Here is a 19,395-nt window from a genome sequence, read left to right as displayed (position 1 = left end):
GCTGGGGGCTGGTCTCTTTCCCTGCCATTTTCCAAGGGGCCAGTTTTAGCTAGGACAGGCCACAGGTTGGCCAGCACCTGGCAGACCTGATTCCTGCACAGAGACCAGGGGGTGAGAAGGTGACAGGATGTGGCCTCAGAGGTCAGCCGTCACTGTGACCCCTGGGATCGAGGGCTGGGTCTTGGCAAGCTTGTGGACATGGGGAAGCTTGTCGTCAGCCCTCCAGCCCGCCTTTCCACACTACCTTCCCCCTCCTTCCCTGGCACTCCCTGCTCTCCCTCCTTCAGCCACTAAGCGTCAACATATTTCCCTTTATGTTCCTTTTCCTACTCTTCCTGCCTCCTACCCTCCGTTCCCAAATAAGCAGATCTTGGTTCAGGAAAAGTTTTCATCTCAGTGCTTCACAGCCTACTCTGAACGGAAGCCCCTGTCCTTTCCCAGAAGCACTTGTCTTGTCAGCCCCCAACAGTGGCATTTGGTGACAGCGATGTTCAGTGTGTGGAGGTGTGGCCAGTCGGTAGGGTGGGAGGGCAGGCCCGGGCTGCATAGGCGTCCTTGAAGGCCGCTCACAGGAAGTGCAGCTTGGTTGCTTGGTCTGCCTCTGAGTTTTGTATCTAGAGAAAGGAGGACGGAGGAGGAAAGGTGGTGTGCTAGAAAACATCCACAGACCAGACCAGGGGAGGACTCACCAGCTCTTCAAGTTCCTGGCATGCTCTTCAATGCCCTTGAGCTGGGGGTGCCTTCAGGAGCAAGGAGGTGCAACTTTGCAGTTTCAGAGAATGTGGAAGGAGGAGGGGTGGAAGAATTAGCTAGGAATTTCTGAACCAGTAGCCTGAACATAGCTTACACACTCCTTGGCTCCTGTGATGGGCAGGGCAGGCATGAGCGAGAGTAAACAGAATGCTGATGACCTGGGAGGGGGAGACATTGCAACATATATTTTCAAGTGATGGAAAATAGTCCTCTAGTTTGCCCAGACTTTTCTGAATCCCGTGGGTACAGATTGACCCTGGCCTGGCCAGGCCCATGTTTGCTGGTGCTGCTGTTCTTTCCATGGCCGAGGACAGGAACATCTGTGCACAGCTGATCCATCCAGATGACTTTGACAAAGACAAATTTCCATGACAAACTAATAAGAACAAAATGGAAAAAAAAGGATAGGCATAATTACAGGTTTTTGGGCCTGCTTTACAATTTCCCTTATACCCTTTTTTCTTTTACTCCTTCGTTTTTTGTTTTTGTTTTCTAATACTGTGGTTGTTTTTATCTCTACCTCCACATTTGAATCACTTGGGGAGCTTTTAAAAAATAGTGATGGCTGGGCCACATTCCTGGTATTCTGATATAGGTGGGCTGGGGTGGGGTCCCCACAGGGAGATTCGAATCTCAGCTAGGACTGAGAACTACTGCCGTGGTTTTTAAACTCACCATGGCAGTTCACACCATAGCATCTTTGCTTTTGAGGTTTTCTGTGCTTTGAATGCTCTCTTCTCTTCTCTCTGCCTCTTGACCAACCAACTGGTGCCACATGTGTCAGGTGCCACTACTGAACCAGTGCTTGGCATCATTCCAAAGAGAGAAGCAAAGGATGTGGTCTTTAGTCGGGGAAATAACACACACACATATTTCTATTTAAAGACTAAATGGTCTGATACAAAATAGAGGTGCTATAAAAGCTCAGAGGAAACAGAAGTCAGTGAGGAAAGTTGTATGGAGGAAGGGGGCTGGGGCTGAGCATTAATGGGTGGGTTGAGCCGAAACCGGTTTGGCTCAGTGGATAGAGCGTCGGCCTGCGGACTGAAAGGTCCCAGGTTCGATTCCGGTCAAGGGAATGTACCTGGGTTGCGGGCACATCCCCAGTAGGGGGTGTGCAGGAGGCAGCTGGTCGATGTTTCTCTCTCATCGATGTTTCTAACTCTCTATCTCTCTCCCTTCCTCTCTGTAAAAAATCAATAAAATATATTTTAAAAAAATGGGTGGGTTGGGTTTGGGTAAGGGATCAGGAAGAGTAGGGGACTTCAGCGGAGGGACTGCGTGAGCAAATGAGTAGAGGCTGAAATGATCTGGGCGTGTGCTGGGGACAAGGAGATTTGCTTGATTAGATAGAGGCTCACCCAGCCCTGTCTCCTCCTCCAGCCTGCACTCATCCTTGCACAGCGCCGACAGCATTGCTGTGGATTCCTCTCAGTCACTGGTGTGTACTGTTCTGTCACTTCCATGTGTGTCTCTACTTCTAACCATCAGAGTTGTAAGCAACTGAAAGGCAGGGATTATACTATATATAAGTTGGGACCTATCATTCAATTCAATCCAATTCAACATATATTTATTGAGTGCCAGTTCTAGGTTTTTGAGATTCAACTAAACAGACAAAGATACTGCCCCTTAGCGCCCGCCCCCCCACCGCCCCCAGCCAAGATTCTAACAGGGAATATAGACAAGCACACACACTATCAGTCAGGGGTGGGGAACCTTATTTCTGTCAAGGGCCATTTGGATATTTATAACATCATTCATGGGCCATACAAAATTATCAATTTAAAAATTAGTCTGCTGTATTTGGTCAAACATTTTATTAACTCACCCCTAATGCCTTGGCAGGGCCAGACCAAATGAGTTTGAGAGCCTTCTATGGCCTGTGGGATGGACGTTCCCCACTCCTGCAATAAGTAATATAGAGATGAATTATATAGTACAGTGAAAGGTGACAAGTACCATGGAAAAAAGAAAAAGAAGAACAGGGTAAGGGGGATCAGGAGTGAATGTGTGTCTGTGAGTGTGTCTGTGTCTGTGTGTAGACTTATTAAATGGAAAGTATTAAATAGAAGGCATTATTAATAGAGGTATGAAACTGAAGGTCAGACTAGATTTTACTGAGAAGTTGAGCACTGACCAGAGACTTGAAAAAAACTGAGGGATTTACCTAAGTGGATATCTGGGAGAAAAGTTTTCCAGACAAAGGGGCCAGCTAGGGCCAAGTCCTAAGTCAGAGCACTCCTGGCATGTTTGAGGAAGGGCCAGGGGGCCATGGGACTGGAGCTGAGTGACTGCAAGAGGCAGTGCTGGGAAAAGACACCGGAGCTGGATCATGTAGGGTCTCAGAAGACCCCTAAGGACTTCGGCCTTTACACAGTAAGACGGGAGTTCTTGCAGGGTTTCAATCAGTTGAGTGACATGATCTGACTTATTTTTAAAAACATCTCTTGGGCTGCTGTCTTGAGAGTAGTCCATGGGGATTGGGGGTGGGGTGTAGGGCCAGGGCAGAAGCAAAGAGATCTCTCATGAGATTGATTTTATAGACACAGCTCAACTCATGCAAGTCAGTGAAAGAAGACCTTTACACTATGCCCATGGGAAGGCTGCACACGATTCCTACGTGCTCCTAAGAGCATCATTATGAGGTGCACATTATTTAGATTTTGGACCTGACCAACCAGCTTACTCACTAGGCTTGAATTCAAGAGACATTTCTCTCACTTAATCAGCACACAAAGATTTGTCATTGTCAGTAAAGAATGTGATGGGCTTTGAAGGTGGTTTTCCAAGAGTTCCAGAGTTCAGACCAAGGTAACTGGACAACAGCTTTAATGGGATGATATTTATCTCGATGTCTAAGTCTTACTATGTTTGTTAAAAAGTTCTACTTACAGTGTTTCTTCTGAGTGGAGGTTGGGCACTCAGCACTAAGCACACTCAGTGAGTACTTGAGGGATGGAATTAAGCCTTGAGCATGCTGGTATGTGCTAATTTGCAAGGCAGTATTTAAAATTCCACTTGAATTTCCAAATCCAACTAATTTTAAGGGGGGTAAACTATATTTTTTCCTCAAGGAAAGTAAGATGTGCATATTTAAAGGAGGCCTTTACCTTCTTCCCTTAAGAAGCCAAGGTGACCACGTTCCTGTTAAGCTTCTTATGAGTTCCTTTAGGTGAATGAGCAGCCAGGAGGGTGGTCAGCCTGTTGACCAGTAAGCAACATTGTTGGGTGCCTGCTGCGAGTGTAGTCACTGAGAGAGGATACAAAAGAAGTAGAAACTGCCATCTCTGCCCTCATGTTGCCCCCAGTCTATTGAGGACACTTATAAAGACTCATGCTGGTGAGCCATGGGAGGAAAGGAGGCTGCTCATTACCATATGCTTGCGTATCATTTTACGCTTCTCAATGTACGATAACATCCATCATCTCATTTTACTTGGTCCTCACCACAATTCTGTGAAATACAATCACAGACGGTTACAGCTGGAAAGGACCTTAGAGATCACCCATTGGCCCCATCCCCTCATCGAGGAGGAGGGCACTGAGGCCTGGGTGTGTGAAGTGCTTTGCCCTGGGCCACCTGGGAAGCAGAGTTGCAGGAACTGGAACCCGGGTCTCTTGGCTCCCACTCTAAGTTCTTTCCTACATGTTCAGAGCTGTGTTACAGGGTCGAGGTCACAGGCACATTGAGTGAAGCTTGGGGGAAACGTTTACTTTGGCAGGGGGAGAAAAAAGAGGCAGCTAGTGGGAAGAGCCCCTAACTGTTGTTTCAAAGAGAGTCCAGGCAGGGAAGACATGGTGATTCACAGAAAGGGTTTGGAAGGTTGGGTCACAGCAGGGCGCCCATAGACCCAGAGTCACAAGAGAAAACATTAGCTTTTAGTTATTATTTTCTGAGGCTGGTCCTCCCACACCTAGAGTGGCTGGAGCAGGGCAATGGCAATCAGGGGGGTTAGGAATGCCTAACAGAGAGAAGGCCAGCCAGCGGCAGTAGTTACAGGACGCCCCAGTAATGAACTGAATTCCTCGGCCTGGAGTGTTTAGGTTCCAACCACTGAGCCGGAACATAGACCCTAGATGTGGGACACCCACAGGAGAAAGTCCCAGCTCCTGCCTGCTGGTGTTAGGGCCACATTTTTGAGGAACAAGGCTTGAAAGGGGGAATCAATGGGAATTCAACTTCCCCAACCGCTCACCTGGATAATGGCCTTCCCAGCTCTTTCTACCTAAGGCCTTCCATCTTTCAGACCATTTTTCATACTCCTTTCTAGACATCTCCAGCCCCCTCCTCTGAACTGGCCTGTCCTCTGAATACTGGTGGCACTGACCACCTGTGCGACTCATTTGCCCTTACCATCCACTGCCCAGGCTGCTCTTCTCCGTCCACTTGTTATTTCTCCAACTAGACCGGGCTACCTGGGCCTCACCTCCCTCCCTCTGTCCCGGGAAGTCAAAGCCACAACATCCTGAGTACTGCCAGGATTCTGTGAATACAAGCTGCTTGAACTAATCTGCCCTGTTGGAGCCAACATCTCCTTCCCTGGGCCCTTTGTCACCTTGAACAGTTGGCCCAGAGAATCCTTGCTGGGCCAGTCTCCCTGTCCCTATCGCCTGGGACTCTATTTCTAGAACAATAAAATGGATTCCATTCCTCTCCCCAGAGAATGCTGAGTTCCGGCATGGGGGCAAGAGTTCTCTCTTGGCAGAGGAGGAACCTGCCCAGCCAGACGGGCCAAGGGACCATTGATCTGAGTCCAGTGAAAAAGTGGCTTCTTAGGAGCCCGGGATCCAGGCCCACTTCTAGACAACTTCTTCTTTCAACTCTCTTGCCTGTGTTTCAACTTCACAAACACGCCAGCCCTGGCTGGCCCTGAGACACAGCGGTGATGGTGGTGGTGGTGGTGGTGGGGAGACCACAGCAGGGGTCAGATGGAGTGTCAGGGTGGGGAGGGTGCAGTTCGAGGTGTCACCTCCCAGAGACTTTTCTTTTGGGGCCTGAGGTGATGTTGCAGGTCGGCATACACAGTCATGCGGACCCACTCCACCTGACTCGTAAGACATTCACATATATTAACATATAGATGTCCACATGGGGCAAATTCACACACAGACTTCTCACTCCTTTCTCTTGCCTTTTATAATTCTCTCTCTCTCTCTCTCTCTCTCTCTCTCTCTCTCTCTCTCACACACACACACACACACACACACACACACACACACACACATATACACACACAAATACTTAACCAATTAAGTCCGTCGAGCGCTATTTGCAGATGATGGTGTGGAATTGTGCTGGAGTTGTGTCCGGCCTCATTAAATGTCAGCATTAACAATACGGCACTTGGCAATCAAGGCTGCTCTGTGGCTGTTAGTCATTAATCACCATCTGACAGTCCTGAATTGGAAACGAGGAGCCTGCTCACATGTGCTCTGTGTACCTAGTTACCCTCTCGGTAATCAGTCTCGGAAAAGTTTTCTTTGACTCCCTGCCTGGAGGGCCTCTGTCCTGGCGAGGGGGCAGAGGGTCATTAGGCTTTGGGCCCCTCTCCTCCTCCTCCTCACTGGGAAAAGAAGTCGAGGTTCTGAAAAAACAGGGGAGAGAGGAGCATATTGTTTTTGGCCTGCTCTTTCTGTCGTAGGCCTGCTTTATGTAGCCTTGTTTTTATATTCTGGCCCAATGGCCAGGAAAATTCCTTTTCTCCCTGAAGAAATCATGAAAGACAGCGGGGAGCTCGGTTCTGTTCCAAAAGCTGGTGGGGGAAGTTTGTAAAGTGTGTTCTTCCCAAACTGCTCAGGTGAGGACCTCTGTCTGCCAGCTGGGGGGACTTGTCTCATTTCAGGATGGTTTCCAGCAACGTGAGCCTGAATTTTCAAAGGTCTTCTGGGTCCCTTTGCAGAATGGAGAGGGAGGATGAGTTTCTCTTTGGGATCCATTCTCATATCCTTTCTACAACCTTATTGCTTTAATGAAGAAATGTCTATTGAGTGCCTGTTGCTCAACAGGCATAGACGGGACACTGAATACAGCAACGGCGCAGGTCAAGGTGGTGGCTTTCAGTGGGCGCAAGAAGGATTAACTAGAGACTCTTCATTGTGGCAGGGCTGCTCTTTGAAAGGAAGTCCTCTTTCTCCGAATTCTCAGTGTGTGTGCTGCCCAGCTGCCAGCTTCTCCCCGGGGGCACTAACCCCGGAGCTGCCTTTCCTGGGAAAATGTTCATGCTCTAGAACTTTCTGACCTGGCTCCTTCCCACCCCTTAGTGGTCTCATGTCTCATTCCCTGCAGAGCCTGCTCTCTGTCTACCTGGTGCTGGCTGTTCCCAAACAGGTTTTTGAAGAGGGTTGTCTTCTCCCTCTGCCCCTTTGACAAGCACATTTTAATGATTTTTTTAGGACTTTATTCTTTAACTCCAAGGAATGAGTTGAGAGGGGGAATTTCAGCTGACATGGTGGGTTGGTAGAGGAAGAAGGTCACGGATGGTCTGCCTAGTCCCAGCGGGTCTCCTCTGCCTGCCTCCAGGGTTCACTGCTCTAGTCAGCGTCCTGTGTGGCTGCCTCAGGACCACCCATCCAGTTCTGCACATGGGGAGACGGATAGAGAAGGACAGACTTCTGGAGGAACTGGTCGCCAGGCCATTGGTCAGGGTTTACATTCTCTCTTTTCTGATGACTCTGGCTTTGTCCCTCCTTTGAGTTTTACCCCCAGGGTCTCTTCTCTCACCCAACTAATGGCTTCAGTTCAAAGATGACTGCTTTTTAAGCCCTTTAGCTGTTTTCTGGTTAAATGGAATTCAGCAAGCATTTATTGATTGTCCACTAAGTGCCTGGCACTGTCCTAGGCACATAGAGGACATACAGATGAATAAAACACCCTTCTTGTCTTTAAGGAACTTATGGTCCACTGGAGGGGCAATGAGGGGCCCTCACATAGAGGACTATAAAGGGGACAAAAATAAGGGGTGCAAGGGATTCAGAGCAGGGGCATCATGACTGGTTGGGTGAACATGAGGCCAGTGAACTTGTGAGGAGATGGGTTTTTTAGGGAGAAGGAACAACTCAAAGCAAGAGCTTGATGTCTGGGAAGCTGAGTCCCACTTGGTTCCCCTGAGGGTTCTGGCCGGCAGGGTGGGAAGGGATGTGGGGCCATGTTGTGGATAGTTTGAATACTAGGCTAAAGGTTTGGCCTTGATTAGACAATGGGCAGCCAATGGGTTTCCAAGAGTAAGAAACACACCCCTCCATTTTTCATTCAAAAATTATCTTTCTGCAAGACAGAAGCCAAGTTTCCCCCAAGCTTCATACTCTGGGGAAGAACCTTGTGATTTTGTATTCATTTGAGTGATCATTAGTTTAATCTCTGTCTCCATCAGCAGCTCCATGCCACAGCTCCAGGAGCTAGAAGACCTCAAAGCTCTGTCCCAGGCCTCTCATTAACCCTCTGGAGAGATGCGCTTTGGCCCAATCACTTTCTGGTCTCCCTCTGGTTTGCCTTGGTCCAAGGTCCTGTCTTGCCAAGGCAGTTGTTGGTGCCCCAGACTGAAGGGTGACTAGGCGGTCAGGGCTCTCCCTCCGTACCCCTCACTCCCTTTCTCCTCCCAGTCCTTGCTTCTTCTGGTTCTTCCCAGACTCAGGCTGAGTGACTGAGTGTTTGTCCTTCCTGGAGGCATAGCTACAATGGAAAGCACCTCATGACAGGAGAATTTGGCTGATGTTCAGGTGTGGATTTCCCTAGCCTGAGACACACTTTCGTTTTCACCTGGCTAACCACTTAGCCTTCAGGTCTCAGCTTCAAGGTCATGTTCCCAAAGAGACTCTCCCTGACCTTAGTTCTAAATGAGCATTCCTTGTTGCACCCTTTCTGTGTGCATTCTGCTTTTCTTTCACCGCTGCTATCACAATTTATAATTATACATTGATGTGTTTAGGTCCTCCCTCCCCTCCTTGTTAGTCTGTAAGCTCCATGAAGGCAGGAACTGTGTCTGTTTACTCACAATTGTATGCCCAGAGTCTAGCCCTGTGCCTGGCATGTGGTAGATGCCCATAGATGGTGCTGAATGAATGCACTCATAGTGCTGGGTCCGTCTGGGAACCGGATGATCTCAGAGCTGATTGGGCGTTTACCCAGTGGCCTGGGGGTAGGTAAACTGTAGGGTCCCCCCTCTTTTTCAGAAGGAAAGGAAAAGAAGAAAATGGGGAGTGGCTTGGCATTCTTGGGAACAATCCCCATGGCCTGGCCCATGGAATGTGCTTAGCCTGCTTCATAAGAGATCTCAGTGATGGCCCTGGCCACAGGGAGCCACCCAGCTTCTCTTCTGATAGAGTCCCGAACCCTCGGAGACTGGCTTGAAAAGGAATCTATGGATATTCCAAAAAGAAATGCACATTCCTGACCCCAACTACCATCCATTGGCTTGCTCCTGAAGTGATAGAGTCCCGAACCCTCGGAGACTGGCTTGAAAAAGGAATCTATGGATGTTCCAAAAAGAAATGCACATTCCTGACCCCAAACTACCATCCATTGGCTTGTTCCTGAAGGATCCTGAGAAAGTAAAACCCAAAGAATTTTTGGGTGCCATTCTTTTCCCTGAAGCATGAATAAGCCATAGTCTGTTGGGGAAAACAGGAAAGCAGAAGAGGAAGGGAAGGATATAGAGTTTAGAGCAGAGTTGGTTTGAGGCAAGCAGCAGAGGAGAAAGTTTAGTATTGGGATGGGTGGTGCTTTCCTGGCTGAGTGGGCTTGAGGGGTGTGAGAGCGGAAGGAAGCGGAGAAGTGGGCAAGGCCCTCAAGGCATCAGGGAGGGAGGAGCCCCTTTACCAGGGCCAGTACCACCCCAGGAGCACTTGGGATTGTAGAGGATATTTTTGGTTGTCTCCATATTGAAGGTGGCTGGGGTGGCGCTATGTACAAGTTTGAGACCAAGGATGCTAAACTTTCCACCCTGCACAGAAGGGTCCTGCCCAGTAAAGAACTCTTGCTCCAAACATCAATAGTACCCGCTCTGAGAAACACTGGGAGATAAGAGAAAAACAAAGACTTTGATGCTTTATCTCTTTGGGACTTTAGACACCCCATGGTTTCTGTCCCCAAGCTCCTGAGATCCTTGGAGAAAAAGCAGAGAGGCCCATCCCTGACCACTGGGGCGTGTGGCATGGCACTCAAGGAAGCTTGGGTCCCTGTCCTCTTTAGTTCTCTCCCAGCCCACCCTCTGCACCCCTCAAACCTGCAGTCCCTGCTCACTCAAGCCAGGCCTCACTCAGCTGTAATGGTTAACGGTTTCCATATGCTGGGCTGCTCCTGCATCAGAAAACCAGAGAGGAATGGGAGCGATGCAGGGATAGAGGTGGCTGTGAGCAGAGGTGAGGGGTGGTGGTGGTGGGGGGAATGTCCTCGGATTGGTGGGAAAGGTTTTTTTTGGGGTGTTGCTGTGAGGGGGAAGTGCTGGGGGGAAGTCAACGGCAACACGTTCTAGCCTGTTGGGAGGACGGCTGTTGGCACCAGGAGAAATCCATCCAGCGGAGCCAACCCTCATTAATCATCCGGGCAGCTGAACTGCCAGCTCCTTTCAAGATCTTTCAAGAAGGGTTTTCACCCAAAATAGAGTTGAAAATGTGCTGGGCCCTACTCAGAATCTCATCAGTCTGGGCATTATGGGAAGTGTCAGGCAGGCTGTGACAGACAAGGCCCACTCTGTTCAAGGGGTCCTGACTCCCACAGCCTGTCATATCAAGCGTCTGATCAAATTTGACAGCTTCATTTGTACCTACAGAATAGATAAAAGGGGCTGTTCATTGAAACAAATGGAGGGGAAGGGTTGGGGGAGGGAAGGGAGGTGAGGGTGAGAGGGAGAGAATGTGTGTGTGAGTGTTGGGGGGAGGAATGGCATTTGGGGAGGGCCAGTGGGGAGGGTGATGGTTAGGAGCAAGGGGTGCAAAGAAGGATGCTCTCTAAGGACATTTTCTCCTCCAACACTCCCAGAGAAGGGAGCGGGGTCAGGGGAGGCAGGTGAGCATCAGGAAGGGATGGGTGTGAAGGCCCCGCTTGTCAGTGTTGCCATCAGGAGGCTCCTGAGCCCCTGGCTGTGCTCTGGGCCCCGAAGCTGTAACTGGAGCCAGGAAGGTGGACCCTGGGAGCAGGAGAGCCCAGGGTGGGTGGCTGTGACCAGGAGAGCTGGGCCAGCAAGTGTGATGCATGTTTCAATTCCAAACCCTGAGCTGAACTGTGCAAAGCCTTCCTTCCTTCTTGCTGCAGCCCCTACATTGTGCTCACTTGTGCTACATCTGTACCGAGGCTGTTGACCTTCTTTGACAAGGCTGCTGGGTGGCTGCACCTGTGCTGGGGGTCCTGAAGCACGGACTCCCTTAAGTTATACTTGCAGGTGTCTCTGAGCTCCCTGCAGATGACAGCTGGTTGGTGTGAGCTGGAGGGATGTCTGCCAACCACACCTTGCACAGTTTGGCTTCGGGCTTGTCTCAGGCTGTGCCGCTGACCTGGAAGGCCTCTTCTTCCTCCCTTGGGGCTAAGTGAACAAATGAGTCCTTCTAGCTCCCAGGGTGCTCTGAATGCTTTTTATGGTCTCCTTCATTTGTTAATGTCATCTTTTATTTCACATTATTAGTATGTGTTTGTACTGTTTTTCCTATGAGATTGTAAGCAGTTTGATGTGAAGGTCATGTCTTATGCGTCTTCTATCCTCTGATAGCATTTAGCACACATAGTAGGTTCTCGAGAAATATTCCCACAAGTACATGTGCACTCAAGGCTCAGCTGTGACCATCAGGAGGTGAGACTGGGGTCAGAGGACATAAGGTTCCTTCCTGGCTTATGGTCTTTAGTGGAGAGGGTCAGAGGTTAACAAGGCTCTGCCTATCCTGCCCCCACTTCTCTGGAGCCTTTGGGAGATTTAGAGAAAGGCCCCCTTCCAGGCTGAGGCAGCCCAGGCCCGGGTTCATGGGTGGCCATGGAGCCCTCATTTGCTCCCTTGACCAGATGCACTCATGTGGACATCGCCTGGGTGACACTATGTGCTGGCTCTGGTGGCAGGAGTGTGGGTTTTTGGAATCAGTTTGACTTGGTAGGGATCTTGCCTCTACTACCTACTGGCTTTGTGACCTTGGGAAAAATGTGTTCAATATCAGACTCACTGGATTAGATGAATCTTCTGTGGAAAGTGCTCAGCACAGTGCCTGGCACACAACAAGCACTCAATAATGTTAGAGAGAAGGAAAAGGCCATATCTGGTCCCTGTTGCCCAGACTTTCTTTATTTCAATTTATGGTAGACACTGATGGCATTTGTTTGGCAGTGACCAGGGATCATTATCACTTTTTTAAAAAATTTTATTTTGTTGCTTAAAGTATTACAAAGAGTAGTACATACGTCTCCTTTTTTCCCCCATTGACCTTCCCCCGGTTGATCATTATCACTTTGAATCAACCCTTAGCCTTTGGTAAGTTTCACAGATGAACATATTGCTAGAGTCCAATCCATCGAAGGTCCCTGCCCTCCTTGAGAGGAGTTGTTGATATGCTGCCTTAATACTCTTTGCAAGCCACCTGGTGGAGCTCTCAGGACCACAGGTATGCAGAAGTCCCAAATCTCTTTGAACTTCAGGGTCTCATAGCCTGAAGAGGTCTGTCTAACTGTAGAGAGGCCAGCCTTGTCTGGCGAGAGCATTCTGTTTCTGGAGTCACCTGGTTCCTACAATTTCAAATGTAAACTTTCTCCAGGTAAACGGGGCTCAGTGGGTTTGGAAGGAGCTTCTGTTTGGGAAGGCCTGAGAAGGCAGGGTGGAGGTGAGCTGGAGTGAGGGAGAGGTGAGCTCTTACCTGGCTTCTTTACTCATGGTGTGGCCCTTGGCAGTCCCTGCATGTCTTCATCTCATCACAAAGTCTGATGCACAGGCTTTCCCCTGTGAACAATGAACATGGGGAGGGAAAGATGGAAGCTGGTCAGAGCACCCTGACAACACCTGTGGCAGACCCCTCCAGCTCTCCTCTCCTTCTGTAAACGGGGCTCAGTGGGTTTGGAAGGAGCTTCTGTTTGGGAAGGCCTGAGAAGGCAGGGTGGAGGTGAGCTGGAGCGAGGGAGAGGTGAGCTCTTACCTGGCTTCTTCCTTATTCATGGTGTGGCTCTTGGCAGTCCCTGCATGTCTTCATCTCATCACCAAGTCTGATGTACAGGCTTTCCCCTGTGAACAATGAACATGGGGAGGGAAAGATGGAAGCTGGTCAGAGCACCCTGACAACACCTGTGGCAGACCCCTCCAGCTCTCCTCTCCTTCTGGGCGTGAGGGAGGGTCAACGTCCCACCCTTGCAGTTAGGAGGTGCCATGTGACCAGTTCTGGCCAGAGGATTATGAGCAGAGGTGATATACACTGAGTGGCCAGACTATTATGACCACCTGACGTTTGAAGGTAAATGAGCTATAATTTTGTGCTGAAGTTGTTAGAGGGCCAGACCATTATAAATAGGGAAGCAGGTTGTTTACTACGACAGTAGAAGTGATTTTTTCTGAAGATATGGGTAAACAACGTGATTTAACAGCCTTTGAATGTGGGATATATATATGTCATTTTTGACCTGAAATGTAACTATTCATGCAAGTCCCTCCAGCTCTCCCCCTGCTGTGACTACTGAGGATGTTTCTTTTCAGTCAGCAGGCCTGGTTAATTACACACAACACTAATGCTTTCTGATATGTCACCGTAATTAGACTGAACTACAGTTCTCAGTTATTTTAATCAGAGATCTAGGTATTTCTGTGAAGGAATTTTGTAAATGTGATTGAATTTTGCAAGTGCGGGGATCAAAAGGGAGGTTATCTGGGGGTGGGCCTGATCTAATCAGGAAAGCCCCTTAAAAGAGGGCTTAGGCTTCCCTGAGCTCAGGAACTCTAAATGGCTCATGCCAGTAAAGTTTCAGCTTGCTGGTGATATTCCCTTCTTGCCTGCCTGCCCTACAGACTTCCACTTGCTTAGCTAGCCACCACAAATGCATAAGCCAATGCCTAAAGATAAGTGTGTTACTCTATTAGAGGTTCTGCTTGCCTGGTCAAACACTGTGATAACAGAGATCCCTATCAATCCACGGTGAAGAGGTAGTGTAAGTGAAAGATAAGCCTTTGTTATGTTAAGCCCTCAGCTTTTGGGGTTAATTTGTTACACTGCATACTCTAGCCTATACTGACTATCACAACAGCAGTATTAGAGCTCTTCATTCATCATATCTTAATTAGTTTACACATCTGCCTCCTACTAGGTTGTAAGCTTGTTGAGGCAAAATCAGTGTCTCTCTCATCTTTTAAATCCTCAGAGAAGACCATAGTACCTACTAGGTAGTGGGCACTCTGTAAAGTTTACTGAATGAGCCAAACCCATTGCACTGAGCAGCATCTTAATTCTTGGAAGAGAAGGGCAGGTCCAATGTTGTTGAAATTGCATGGTCCCAACATATACAGTCACATTGGCCAAAATGTTTTGATGGGACAGTTCCCTTAATTCTATCTATCTGTAGCATCTAGACCTACTTAAATACAAAATCTGAAGCTACTTGACTTAGTGCAAAGGGATTTATAGTCAGAACTGCGTTAGAATCCTGGTTCTACAGCTCTTTATCTGTGAGATCTTGGACAATTTATTTGACCTCTCCAAATTTCAATTTGCTCATTAAAGGGAACTGGAAGTTGCAAGTATAACTATTATATAGGATATGCCCAGCATATCCTATATAATAAAAGGCTAATATGCAAATTGACTGAAGGGCAGAATGACCAGTCGCTATGATGTGCACTGACCACCAGGGGACAGACACTCAACGCAGGAGCTACCCCCTGGTGGTCAGTGTGCTCCCACAGGGGGAGTGCTGCTCAGCCAGAAGCTGGGCTCATGGCTGGTGAGTGCAGTGGTGGTGGTGGGAGGAGTGGGCCTAAGCCATGAGTTGGACATTCCCCGAGGGCTCCCAGACTGCAAGAGGGTGCAGGCAGGCCTGAGGGACCCTCCCTCCCCCCATTGCACGAATCTCGTGCACCGGGCCTCTAGTCCTATATAATAAAAGCCTAATATGCTAAGTGTCTAGTCGTCCATTCAACCAATCAAAGCATAATATACTAATGATATGGTAAGGCCACTCAACCGCTCACTATGACATGCACTGACTACCAGGGGGCAGACACTCCGACCAGTAGGTTAGCTTGCTGCTGGGGTCTGGCCAATCGGGACTGAGCTAGATGGGCCAGACACACCCTAGAGCCCTCCCGCGGTCCCTCCCTGGCTGGCCAACCTCCTGTGTCCCTCCCTGGCCCCGATTGTGCACTGGTGGGGTCCCTCGGCCTGGCCTCCACCCTCTCACAATCTGGGACCCCTCAGGGGATGTCAGAGAGGTGGTTTTGGCCTGATGCCGCAGGTCAGGCCGAGGGACCCCACTGGTTCATGAATTAGTGCACTGGGCCTCTAGTATTATATTTAACTGTGCCAATGGCACACACAAAATGATGCTTTCTGAGCTGCCGTGGGTGGCCTGGACTATCATTTCTGTATATTTGTTTGGTGGCACACGTAATTTGAAGTTGTCAAAAGTAAGAGGAACACAGTCACAGTTCCTTATGGACTGCATACAAACCCGAACACAACTGACACCAAACACACACACACACACACACACACACGCACACATGCACATGCACACACACTCACATGCTCAGGAGAGCAAACAGGACATGGGGAAACCTGCAATGACACGTTCCCAATTACCGTTTCCATTCTAAAATCTGGCTCTCATTTAAACTCCAGCAGGATCATTTTATTTTATGTTCCAAAGAGCTGTGGAGACACTCACCGGCCACTCAGAGCAAAGGTTCCCCCCACTGTGGTTTGATTTTTATCTGCTTTTCATTTCTTCCCTCGCCAGCCCCATTTTCCAAAAGCAATTGGCTGTAGGCTATGAAAAATGTGATTCTTTTTGAAGACCTTGGTTTAACCTCACAGGATTCTCAACGTTATTTTTAATAATGATGTTTGACCCACTTCAGCACCCACAAAGTCTCTGAAATACCCGAATCACCGTAGATTCAGCATTTCATCAAATAAAGCATATTTTAATAATTCCTTTTGTGGAAGCCAGTTCTCTGGGTGAAAAGTCCACATTACACATTCTTTTTGTGTTTGCTCCACCTGCCCTCCCTGATTTAGGGGAAGTCATGAGGCTTCTTTTTCTGGATCTTTCACATTTGCCATCCTGATGGGAACTTTAGAATTGTGTGTGACTGGGGGCCAGTGACTGAGCGTTCTGACCAACTCTGACCCCCATAATGCTTTACTCTTTAAACATTTTATAAACTCATGGAATATTCCAGTTAGAAAGGATTTAAAGACTATAGGGCTCAAAGACTTCATTTCCAAACTGGGAAAGAGACTCAGAGCGATCAAGTGACTTGCTCAGGGTCACATAGCAATTAAGTTTCAGCACCAGAACAGAACCAGGTTTCCTGACTCCCATTTCAGTGCTCTTTCTCCAGTATGTACAACGACAGGACTTGCTGGGACAGTCCTAAAGTTCGCCAAAGTACTTATGATGCTTGGTCTCTATTTTGAAGTTTATAAAATATGGTCACTTAATTTTTTCTCAGCCAGCAGTTGAAGTTCTTAAGAGAGTTTTCCCAGTTCATCTGTGATCCAAATTCGCTGACAGCTTTTCCTGTTTTAGGAAGTGTTAATAATGCTGGTGAGACGCCCCCACCCTGGGAGAACTTGGAAAGGCACTTTGTTTAGGAAGAAGTACAAACCATTTCCATGCCTGGAACGTTCTGTGGAAGGTGCAGCTGCCTGGAGAGGGCTGGTGGAAGAAAATTCAGATGTGTTGTTTACAACATTAGTGAAGCCTGTTCCTTGATCTGCTTGAGCAATGAAAATTATGGGCTCAGGGGCTCGAAGTTCCAGCCCTCTCACCACTGTGGAATGAAGGCCTCATCCATCTTTCCAGCCTGGGAGGAAATGGGGAGCCTCCCAACAGACTGGAGCTCCCATGGGAAGGTCCCCAACATCAGCCCCAATATGTTAGCCCCACCCCCTCCAGCTCCTGCAGCTGGGCCATCTGATCTGCACAAGTAGCACCTTATTATATCCTGTCCTATTCTCCATGGTCCGCACAGAAGGATTTAGCACTGTATCCGATCAGCATAAATGCAGTTATAGAGAATGCTCTCTTGCTCCCTGTCTCATGGGTATGTCTTGTCTCCCTCAAGAAAAATGGGCAGGAATTTGGCCTGAGTTTTCTTCTGACTCATGGCATCCAGCATTGTGCTGGGCATGCAACGGGAATTCTGTACATTCTATCTGCTGCGACGATTGACCGCCTGGACTGTAATCCCAAATACTGGGGCTCTATTTCCAAGCTGCCATTTCTCTATTTTGGTCATTGGATACATCATTTGTCAAAACATAAACCGTACAAGTGGAAAGAAGTAGCTCTCACTCTTGTGGTCCCCCCACCTCTTTTTAAAAGTTGAAATCACCCACTGGGCTCAATCAATTTCCTGCAAAGCCCCTGACCCTGTTCCCACCCCGGGACCAGGGGGGTTGCTTCGGTTTTCTGTTTTTGCCTGGCCTTGCCCCATCAGTCCCCTCCCCTGCCTCCCCCTCTGCTGGGTGCCTTTCCTGTGCTTGGACGCAGTGGCTGACAGGTGGTTTGGGGGACTGGAGGAGAAAATGTGGGCACGCTGAGTGTCACAATAGGGCAGGCTTTGTCCAGGCGCCATGGTGCGTCTCCACTGACCTTGGAACTGAGTGACTGGGGACGACCCAGGGGAGGCAGTTTCCTTCCCTCTCTGGGCTGCAGGTTTTTAATGTCTTCTTTGTTGGTCTGGGCCCCTGGAGATTGAACTGAAGGCAGAGACTTTGGGCTGCTCCCTCCCTCCCGGACAAAATGGTGCATGCTTTTCCTGTTTAAACAGGGCGCAGTTGTGAAGTGCCCTGACTTCGCACACACCAAGGCCCGGCAACGGCTGCAATAAATCAATAGGAAAATAGAAGCTGCCAGTTAGACTAAACAAGTGCATTTGCAAAGACGGCTAGCCCTCATTAATCACTCTGACAGTCCTAAAAACACATTTCCCCTTTAATGACTGTATTTGGATAATCAGTGCTTTTTCCTCCTCAGTCAGAGTTTGAGTAACAGACAGCTGGTGTTATTACAGCTATTGGGGAGGGAGTGCTGGGATTAGGGTTGAGGGAGAGCCGTCCACTGGAGGTCTCCGTAAAGGGTGCTGGCTGCAAAGCTGTTGTTATGTAATAATGAGGGGAAGCTTTGTGCTGCCATTGATGGCTCCTGGGCAGCCATGTGCAAGTTCCCCCCAAACCTTGACACCCACCTGCATTATGTGAACACAAAAGCCTCATGTTGGGTTTTATGAGCCTTGGCAGGTTTCACGGGGTGGGGGTGGGGGCAGGAGTTTCTCTGGTAGTGAGGTAAGAAGATGGGTGGGTGTGATTTGGCTTTGTTTCTTTTAGGTGACTTTGGCTTTCAGGAGAAAAGTTTGAAACCCAGCACATTCCTCTTTATAAATGATGTAACACATTAATGCACAGCACATTATGAAAATGGTAATTCAAACCCATAGTGCGCCAAATTAAACCATACATTATCAGATGCACTCAACCATCTATTTTACAAAAAGACAGGATGAATGAAATCAAATCAAACAGGAAACTGGAGTGCAGCTTCCCCTACAGAATGATTAATAAAGCCCAGAGCCAAAGGACTATTTTCAGACGAAGGCCAAGGTAACCCAGACATACATTAGGAAGGAGTTAGTTCAGATCCTGAGAGACGCATCACAGGCTGCTGCGTAGGACCAGGCAGTTATGGCCTAAAGGTGGTGATGGACCCCTCAACCCCCACGTGGGCTACAGATTTCTTAGGAGGTGGGTATGTGGGGGGGGGGTGTGATTGTGAAGTTAAAAATGAACAGTCACGAAATTCTCTTTGTGTCAAACCTATATCTGAGGGGGAGTCTTTCCCCTCTCTCTCCTCCCTTCCTCCCACAGCTGCCCACGAGGCCACAAAAATAACCAGGCAAGAGGTGTGAAAATGTGACTTGGAGCCAGGAACGCCCAGCGTCTCAAGTTCCAGCTCTGTGGCTTCCACCCTTCCCGGGGGCCTTAGGAACACAGGCCCACTTCTGGCGCCTGGGAGAGATGAGGAGGAAGAAGGGGAGGAGGGCTAAGACGAGAAGAAGGTGGAGGTGATGCTCAAAGAAGGGTTGCTGGATGAATTAATTATGTAAATTAAACGGTGGGGAGTATTATCTCTATTAAAACAGCAACTTTGTTTAATGAGAATTTAGCTACTAACAGTAACAAACTCCCCGTCAGCTAATTAAAACAGCCACATTTGTTGGAAATGTCAGCCATTTCAGGGTGAGAACAGGGACACTCCGGACTACAATGCCTATACCCTTTGTGATCACAATGGAATTTGGGGCCACCTTTCTGGTCTGAGGCGTGTCTAACCTGCATTCTCAAACCTCACTGTCAGCCGGGCAGCTACAGAAAAGCTGCTTTTGCTGGATGGAAAGTTTGCTATTAGAGATTCCGATTCTTCCTTCTTATGGTCCCAACAAGAGGAGGTGGATGGTCCTTAGCTTG

This window comes from Myotis brandtii, unplaced genomic scaffold (genome assembly GCF_000412655.1).
Source record: "Myotis brandtii unplaced genomic scaffold, ASM41265v1 scaffold103, whole genome shotgun sequence".
Classification (NCBI taxonomy): Eukaryota; Metazoa; Chordata; class Mammalia; order Chiroptera; family Vespertilionidae; genus Myotis; species Myotis brandtii.
This window is presented reverse-complemented; position numbering follows the sequence as displayed.